We start from the raw sequence: 9,417 nt of genomic DNA, 5'->3' as shown, positions 1-9,417 counted from the left end.
TTAAGGGCATTTTTCATATTTCCACACACAGTGGGACCCTTTTGAAATAAAAGAGCCTTCCCTATGAGTTTCCAGTGTGCAGAGCCCTTGCTTGGGGGACTTTTTTGGGGTGCTGGGTTTTCAGGGCTTTGTACAGAGGCATCCTTCAAAGATATCCCCAGAGACCTTTGGGTTTCCAAGCCAAGGAGAAAAGAAGGCAGGATGGGCAGCACTACATTTCTTCTTCAGCTGCAGAAAGCCAGGGCTGATGGTCGGGGAGGGCAGGCACAGACACATGCGTAGGCTCCAACCTATAGCACTGCTACTGCCAATCTGCTCTCATTAGCAGAGTTATTTTTAAATCCTGTGTTTTTTGGACACACTCCTAATGACAAGTTATTTTTAAATGGCAGTCCAAAGAAATAAGCACATTTTGTGTGCCATTCATGTCGCTCTTGTAGGGACTGAAATATCACTGAATTCTACTGTGGGGATTATGCAAATGAAATCCAGATTCCACAAAAACTGCCCGGCTTCTCTGTTGCTCAGAATCAGAAGCTTTGAAAATAAATTTCTGTGAACTTCTACTACCTTGCAGGATCTCTGGGGATGCAAAGGTTGCAAATGCTTTCAGGTGTGGTCTGTAGATGGTTGGTATCTGTTGCAAGACACCTGGGTACTTCATGTTGGATACTGGAAAAATAAATACCCACATGGAGCAAAAGTGAAAGCTTAGCTCAGATCAAACAGAAAGCCTGTGACAGAACTAGGATCTTCTGAGTCCCACCACGGCTGAACCTCAAAGCCATGCTCTAACTTGATATAAACTAATGAATCAGATTTTGGCATCATATGCCACAGGATAAATGACCCATAGGGCAACACTACTGTCTCCTTTTTTCATTTATAAGGCATCTTTGACATGTGTTATTTGGCAATTAATGTTTGCCCCAAGTTCAAGGCCGGCCATGGTGACCTTGTAATAATTCTTGCTGGAATTCATAGACTTTAGGACCCAGAGAGGCCTTAACGACTTTTGTCCTGACCTTCTGCATAGCAAATAACCCAATTCCTGCCTCGAGCCCATAACTCCTGACTGAGCTATGACCCATCCTCCGGGAGATATGCAGACTCAACACAAAGAGTTGGATGATGGAAAACCCAACTTGTCCTTGGAACACTGTTGGCAAGGTTAGCTGCCTTCCAACAGTCCTCCAGCTCTAATTAAGCTGACTCTCATTTCCATTGTAACTTATTCTGCTAGAATGAAACATTGACTCCTATTAGAAACACCTCCAATACTCAGGTGTTCCACGACCACAGCCAAGTCATCTCTTAACCTCTCTGATCAGCTAAACCAGAGGGTTAGCATCTAATCCTGTATTCACCACTGTATGTCTGCACACGCCGTGTTGCTGCTGCTCTTTAATGAGCTGCTCTTCAACGAGCAGCAGTTGCCACAGGTCAGCTGAGGTTCAGTAAATGTCCACATGAATGCCCCTCATCCAGAGCTAATGCAGGATTATCGTCATGTCTATAGCCCAGCTCAGGAACAGCAATGAACTGATGTGTTTTCTTTCACTTTTGTCTGTTTTGGATAGAACAATTAATGAATTAAATATTCAGCTCAAGAAGTGTTAAATGCATTGACACAGCAGCCCAAATATATTTAAATATAGCAATACCTACCTATAAAAATAATGGTGACGTAAACACAGTTTTTAACAATTAAATGGGAAAAGCTGTGTTACCAGCTCAAACTCAGAGAAAAGAACCCACTTTAGGGAACCCCCTTACATTTTTACAAATGAAAGGTTGAAAAAATATTGAGCATCAGTGATACATGAGCAATATCATGTTCTGTTCCTCTATTCTACCCAAGAGATAACGTTAATCCTTTGATTTATTCACAGCGCCTTAACTAATACTGTAATAAATGGTATTGACAATTGAACTCACTTCTGTAAGAAATTCATTGTACTTGCAGCACATACAGTAAGAAATGCCTTCACACGCCTGTCAGGAGATCTAAATAAAATTAAAGAGCTGAGAACAAAGGCAAATCAGATAGGCATAGCTGATTAGGAAATGTGACTTGCTTTTACTGGGATAATTTTTCTGTACATTTAATGCAGCAACCTGCATGTAAAGATACCATTCTTCACATCTTCTTCAGTTCTTCAGCTTAAACACGTGAAACTTCAGTTCTTTGTTTCCCAGTGTAGAGATGGCTGAGCTACTGACCACCATAGAGCACTGGCTTTGAAAAGACAGGCAAAGAACTGAATCGATTTAATCTTATTAAAATACAGAGCAGTTTAACTATATTATCCCCAGTGACTTACTGATGGCTCAATTGCTGCTACAATCTATGCAAGGTTTCAAGTGATGAAACTGTATTTGTTCCTGCCTTGTCTCTCCTTTTCAAAACGGTCTCAGAGGTTACTGCTATCACTGGCTAATCAGCACTCAAAGGAAATAGTTTCAGAAGCAGAACTAGAAATGTCTCCTCCTGCATTACCAGTATATAATTAGGGGAAAGCTGCATTCCTTTCTGCTGTATACACAAAGTCACACAAAGCAGTTTCTAGAAATGGCCTTAGCTAGGGTCAGACAACAATGATCATCTATAACTCAACCAAGAGCAGTCAAAAGAATTAATACCGATTACAGGTTATGAGCTAATTCAGTCATTCCTCTTAAAAATAAATAAAAAAAAAAATAAAATAAACCCACCACCATTGTTAAATGTTAAAAACAGAGCACTTGGCAAAACCGAGCACTGCCAGCCTGCCACAAAGAGCCTTCTATTAGGCCCCTGTGGTGTGTGTGCAGCAAATCCACAGAATCAGCAGTCGCTCAGGATGGGGCACCAGCCCAGAACCGAGTTCATGCAATTTGAACACCGACCTATGATTATTCTCAGGGAATGGTGGCAAAAAGCAGCCCAAGGTTCCAAGGTTTGATTACAAAAAGAGCATAATGTTACATGAGTGCATGGCAATAACTACGAAAGTCCCAAACTGCTACAGCTATGGCATTTTCCCTCCAAGGTACATGCTTTAGGCAGCGAGGAGGCATGGGCTGTCTCCAAAAGGATGAAATCCTCTCCTCCATGGGGCAAGAGGGAGAGGTGCTTGTGGCTGCTGTGCAGCTGCCTTTCTCTCCATCCAGCCACACCTAGCACACGCGCTGGCAGCTCAGCTTGTTCAATCAGCAAGATAAATCATCAGCCTGAATGCTTTTGAAGTGTGTCCCAGGCAAACCACCTCGTGACGAACCTGCGCCCGCTCTCTGCTAAGCTCCCAGTGCCGCTCAATGGGACCTCCAGGAGCTAGAGCACAGCCGACGGTCGTGGTGGAGGCTCAGCTTTTCAAAGCCCTTTGTTCAGCTGCCTTTCAGCAACCGCTAAGCAATTTGTGTTTGCACCCTGCTATTTGTTAAAGCTGGTTCAGGAAGGAAGAGGATTCAGTGCCTGTTTCAGATCAATCCCCTTAGAAATGGTCACTTAGCCCATGATGAAAATGAAGGATTCCCAGTTCTGGGAGGGCACAGCTCAAGTCAGAGCAATCCCTTTGAAATATCCCTGTGAGGTGATGAAAGAATGGGAGTTTTTCTGAGCAGAGGGGGATTACCAGTGCAGTCAGCGTCTCTGCTTTGTGCAAGCTGTTTGAGTCTGCGAGGAGAGGCTGAGCACAGGCAGCAAGATGCAGAGCTCCCAGCACAGCATGACAGTGTCTGAAAAACACACAAGGGGAGGTCATAAAATGTCTGTACAGAAAACATTAATATTTTAGTGTATGGCAGAAACAAAATGCAAGACGCAATGTTTACAAATGAAGAGTTGCCCAAAGCATTTTGGTCTTTCAGTTTTGTTTTAAAAGGGCTGGGGTGCTGGGGGAGGAGTGGTGCTGTTTCCAGGGAATGCTACCCATTCTGCACCGTGTAAATCAAAATTTAGAAGAGGAATGCTGGAGTATTTCAGCCACCCATGGGGTTTCTCTCACAAGCAATTCCCAAAGCTCAACAATGAGGCTTTCTTTCCTGAACTTTAAAATTAGTCTTGTTAAAGGCAGCGACGGAGCAAATGTGGACAGAGAAACTGGGGACACACTTTATCAGGAAAGGCAAGCACGAGAAGCATATGGTGGGGAAGTGGATGGCACGAGGTGTGAAAGACATCTCTGTGAAGCTAAGGACCTCTGTACAGGGGCCCATTGATCACTCTGGAGGATGTGACACTCACCAGTGAGAGGAAATGGCAGGAAATTAAGCCCAGAAAGTGTCCTGGCCATGCCACTGTCACCTCCACAGTCAGAGCACGATCAGACCTAGATGTGGGAGTCACCTTGGGATAACGCCACGAGTTACCAGCAGTACACAGCGGCAGATAAAAGCAAAACCATTCCTGAAGCTTGTGCCATTAAAAAGAGGGGCTGAGGAGAGGAGGGAGGTTAGAGGGAGGGCTTAGGAGGACATACAGGGTATTGTGCTTTGGGTAGATACAAGCTTTGTGGAACTTCAGAAACAGGGGTCTTTCTCTATAACAACTTCACTATACTCCTCTCCCCTTTCTCCAGACCTTGACTCACCTTCACTTATTTTAATTCACATCTCAGGGCCAGAACCAGCCTGCTACAGTCCTCTGGTGCACTAGTCACACCTCCCACTCTTCCATGCCTACAGCCACCGTGCTTCCTTCTTCTGGGAAGGGGCTAGTGTTGCAGCCAGCCGTTCTGACTGCTTTACAGCTCCTGACAAGATTTAGATCGTTCCCTGCTTTACCTCCGTGATGAAGTGGCAGGCTGTGCCAAGAGGAAATCTTCAAAGGACTTTGTGTAATGTCATAGCTGAAGTGCTGCAACAAGCCAGATCTGGGCTTGGGATCTCCCCCGTGAGCTCTGCCTTGCGGACAGCCCTGCTTATTCCTCCCTTCTGCTGGCTGCCCAGGGAAGGCCTTCCACCCTTTTTCTATGTTATTTTTGCTGCAGAAGAGTGCTTAAATAAACCGAACCATTGGGTGCCCCGGCCTCCCACCTCCTCCTTCCATGCCTTCCACAAAAATCTGGAATTTCCAGATGCGCTGCGAAGCTGCTGCAGCATCCTTTTCCAAGATGAGCGCACGAACTCAAATCTGAGGCAGATCAAGGAATCGCTGTGCATAGATGCCTCTTTCCAAATACCCGGTGCTATCGTCCAAGTCTTTTAACTGAGTCCAGCGTCCTCTTGGTGATTACCCAAGGCTTTGTTAGACATGCAAATGAGACACTCAACTAGGATCTTCTTAGATGAGGACTTCATGATGTGTTGCCTACCTTACGATGACAATGGAAGAGGTTTTTTTTTGCTTCTATTAGAGACTGCTGAGTGTGCACGGCAGAGCAAGCCCTCAGAAACCAAGGTTTCGAGGAGCTGACAGCATTCCCGACTGACAGCACTCCAGTTCGCCTGTTCAGCGAAACCACCGTGAATGGCAGCGAGGAGCAGGCAGGCAGCCAACGGAGATCGCTGCCTTCTGTGCTTGCCTTCACCTTCCCTTTGTCCTGCAACCTCACCACCCTTCTAATCAAGCTGTCTGCTTTGGGACTGCCTGCCTGTTTATATGTTATTACTCTGGCCTCCTAAAAAGGGGCTCTGGACACTAGCACAGAGTAAGAAGGAAGGTGCAGACTCCATTTCAGAATCAGCATCTACCACACCCACCGGCATCTGAAACACCAGCTTTTCCCAGCACTCACACTAAGAACTAGTTTTCCAGCTAACTGCTGAGAAATGTTGACATTTTGAAACATGTCCCTGATGGATTACTGCAATCAAGTTATGGGCATGGCACTATTTAGTAGTGTTTATTAGATGCTGCAATTTGGAATAGTTTAAACATTATCAATGAATGAAGCAAGCAGTTATTAGGTAACCTGGACACGGTAAATATTCAGTCTCTCCTGTTATTCATTCCCCCACCCCAACTCTTTGTGATTTTAAAGCACTTTGTTAAGATGAGAGTATTCTGCTGCTGTAGTGATAGGAAGAGCAGTGATCGGGAGATGGAGGAGTTGGTAGGAAGGGAGGAGGAAGAGCTTGGGGTAACTCACGAGCAACTGGCAGCTCAAAGGCTGAAACTGCCAGACCCATTTTGGAAGTGAAATTTTGCAAAACCTATTACAGTATCCTTGGAAAGGTGAACTGGAGGATCCACTGATCTGCTGGCATCAAGGCAATCCAGTTCTGGCCTTGGGTGATAAAGGAGCCTGAAATCCCAGCTGCTCTGCATGGACAGCAAGATCCACGTACCCAGCACTCTGTAGAGCTGTCCCCCAATGCTGCACAGCCTGGCCAGCACAGTGCTACACCCACACCAATAAACCTTGCCCCATGCAGCTGTATTCTACTCATCCCAGAGCCATCTTCAGCTCCCCACCGCACAGCATCAGCTTGCTTCAAAAGGCCAAGACTTCAATGCCAATTCTCATGTTTCTGGAGTCAAAGATGGGCTCCCCCATACTGCATTGGAGCATTATTTCCACATGCTGCTGTGTTTTGCCAAGCCATTCTGCTCATTTCTAGGAGGATCCCACAGGGTTAAGGAATTAGCCTGGGGCATGGGAAAGTTGAGCTTCATTCCTTGATCTGCCACAGAAACCCCAAGTGCCACTGGGCATATCACTCAGCGCCTGCACTCGGGTCTCCTAACTGTAAAATAGGGATAGGAACCCTGCAAGGGTGGTGGCAAGAAGATAAACGTATTACCATCTGGGAGGTGCAGTGATGCTGAGATAAGAAGGGCCATGGAAGAAACTTAGATAAACAGTTTCAAAACCCTCAGCTTTTTGGTGCCTTCTCTTCTACACATGACGTAGTCATTGATTTCACATGGCCAGCTTCAGTCTTGCTTGTTCATAACTTCCAAAGCGTTAGAGATTTCCAGCCCAAGTAACAGGTCTTCCCTCAAATTTCAAAATATTGTGATCTTTACAATGGCAGGGTTCACCCTACATTTTAAAGGAAGCAAGCAGAAACCTCCAGAACACTTTGAGGCCAGCAGACCTATGGCTTTGGGCTGTGAATACAAGAACATCTGTGTCTTTTCCCAATGCTACCTCAGCAACCTCAGCGTTTCCCCTTGGAGCACATCAAATGAAGCCTCTTGCAGAAATGCTACATCTGTAATGACTGCAAGATTTGTTTTGCCCATCAGCACTTTTTAGGAGCAGGAGGAAGAATTATAGAAAAGTCATTCCCCAGAAACCCAAGAAAAAGAAATTCTATTCTGCAAATACTTTCTAGGATCAGTGGTTTAAGGTTTCATAGACTCTGAAGAACTACGAGATGACATGAAGTCACTGCAGGAAGATGTAAACAACCCATGAAAAAAACATTGCATTTCAAAAGATAGGGTACTTCTGAGGCTTCAGCATTCTAAACAGAATTATCTGATGCCAGCACTGTTTATTTGGTGTCTGAGGTCTCACATGCAGGGCAGCCACAGCTTATCAGAGAAGAGTTGTCACCCATTTAGAGAGAAGCTTTAAGCTAACAAATTCCTGAACTCTGGAGATACTGACCACATGTGAGAACGGGGATGGTCGGGTTCATTTTCTACTAGGGAAACAGCAGCTGGCACCACTACCTCTTCTCTCACGATTAGCCCCAACTAAACAACACAAGGAAGGAATAGGTGAGTCAAGCTGGAGTCCTAACACCATTATTCCAATTATCCAATGTGAATATGTATAAATAAACAGCTAAACACCGAATAGATTCCTTAACTTCAAAGCTTCACATTACCCAGCTGATTTATCCTACTTCCACCCTAGTAGAAGATGCTTAAGAGAATAAGAAGCTTTCAGTCACGTTCAGCAAGACAGTTTTCATGCACATTCATGCACATTGCACCTCAATCCAGCAAGAAAATGGAGTAAACTTTTTTTTTTTTTCAGCTTCTGAAATGACTTTGCTGATGGGCCAGGGTCATTCTGCAGGTTCATACAATATCAAATACCCTTTTGTCCTTTTGTAAACCCAAGAATTACAGCTAAATAAGCCCTAGTAGCTTGTTCCTTGACATTAACTATGGAATTGTGTTGACATATGAACAGCCGACTCATGTTGTGTTGCTCAGCGTTTACCCTGTGCCAGCCCGGAGCATGCTTGGATAATTCCATCTAAGTAGTTACAAAAACAGCAGAACTCAGGAGAAAAGGCTCCTGTGAAATCTGGCACCATTCCAGTTCGCTAGCTAAATGCTTCCATCTGATATTCAAAACAGGCAGGTGGAAAATTATCCAGAGACACACCATCATGTTCCGCCTGAACAAATGCAAGAGGGACAAAAATACCACGTTGGGCAGTAAGTCAATTTAAATCTAACAGCTTTCCCATTGATCCTCCAGTTTTTTTCTGGAAGATACGTTGATTTTTCTTCTGTGGAAGAGACCTGCATATTTGAGGATTTTGGGGTTGTAATGTACGTTATTTTTTAGTGTGTTGTAATGTACATTTTCCTCCTCACTTGGTAGGATTCAATGGGAATCCAGCTTCCTTCCCCATGTCAGCCCATTGCTTTATTCCACCAGGACTCCTATGCAAATAAAATCACCTAGTGGGTTTGTAAGGTCTGCTAACAACCGTGCTAGAACTAATTAGCGATGAAAGCCAAGGTGATGCTAAGCAGAGGATGCTCAGAACTGCATCTCACCTGCCGTCCAAAAAACTATTGCCCATTACAAACGCCAATCCCCAAGGTCAGCTCCTCTCGCAACAAGGTGTGCTTTGTTCTCACCTAGCAGGAGACACATCTGATGTAGCTCTTACATGGTGTGACCTTCACACTCAGTGCACCACCAGCCTCACAGGTTGCAGAGTCAGCAGTCATGTCAGTGCTCCTGACATCGCAATGTCCATTAGAAAGATGTATTAGGCTTTATTATAAACAAACAGGCTTTGGTACAAGGAGCCGTATTTCAATTACTTAAGCCCTAATGCCAAACTTGGTCTGTTTCAGAGGCGAGATAATACAGCGCTCACATAGTGTGTTATCCTTGCTTTTCAGTAGCTACAGATAAGTATCATTATGTCACTGTGAAAAAATGCACTCAATTATCCTACGTTGTTATTACTTAATCTGCGTTTCAAAAAAAGCTTTAGACTGAAAAGATGGTAGATAAAGACTAAGTATTGCAGATAAAGGCACTGCTTCATTGAATATATGCTGTAAAAGCATGAGCTGTGGTTGCACACATTTGAATGAACCAGGCTCCTCTCAGCGTGTTCCCATCTTGGCAGAACCGCAGCCGCAGCGGGCTGCTTGCACAAGACGGAGGTTGGAGTGCTAAAAGCAAAATGCAGAGGTAGACAGGGGGAGAAGGATGTTTCACGTAGGTGAGAGGCTTTGCAAAGGTTTCCATAATGCCTGGCAGCAAATCTCCCTCCTAAGGTCTG

The sequence above is a fragment of the Aythya fuligula genome, chromosome 5 (genome assembly GCF_009819795.1).
Source record: "Aythya fuligula isolate bAytFul2 chromosome 5, bAytFul2.pri, whole genome shotgun sequence".
Classification (NCBI taxonomy): domain Eukaryota; kingdom Metazoa; phylum Chordata; class Aves; order Anseriformes; family Anatidae; genus Aythya; species Aythya fuligula.
The sequence above is the reverse complement of the archived record's forward strand: the minus strand, read 5'-3'. Positions refer to the sequence as shown.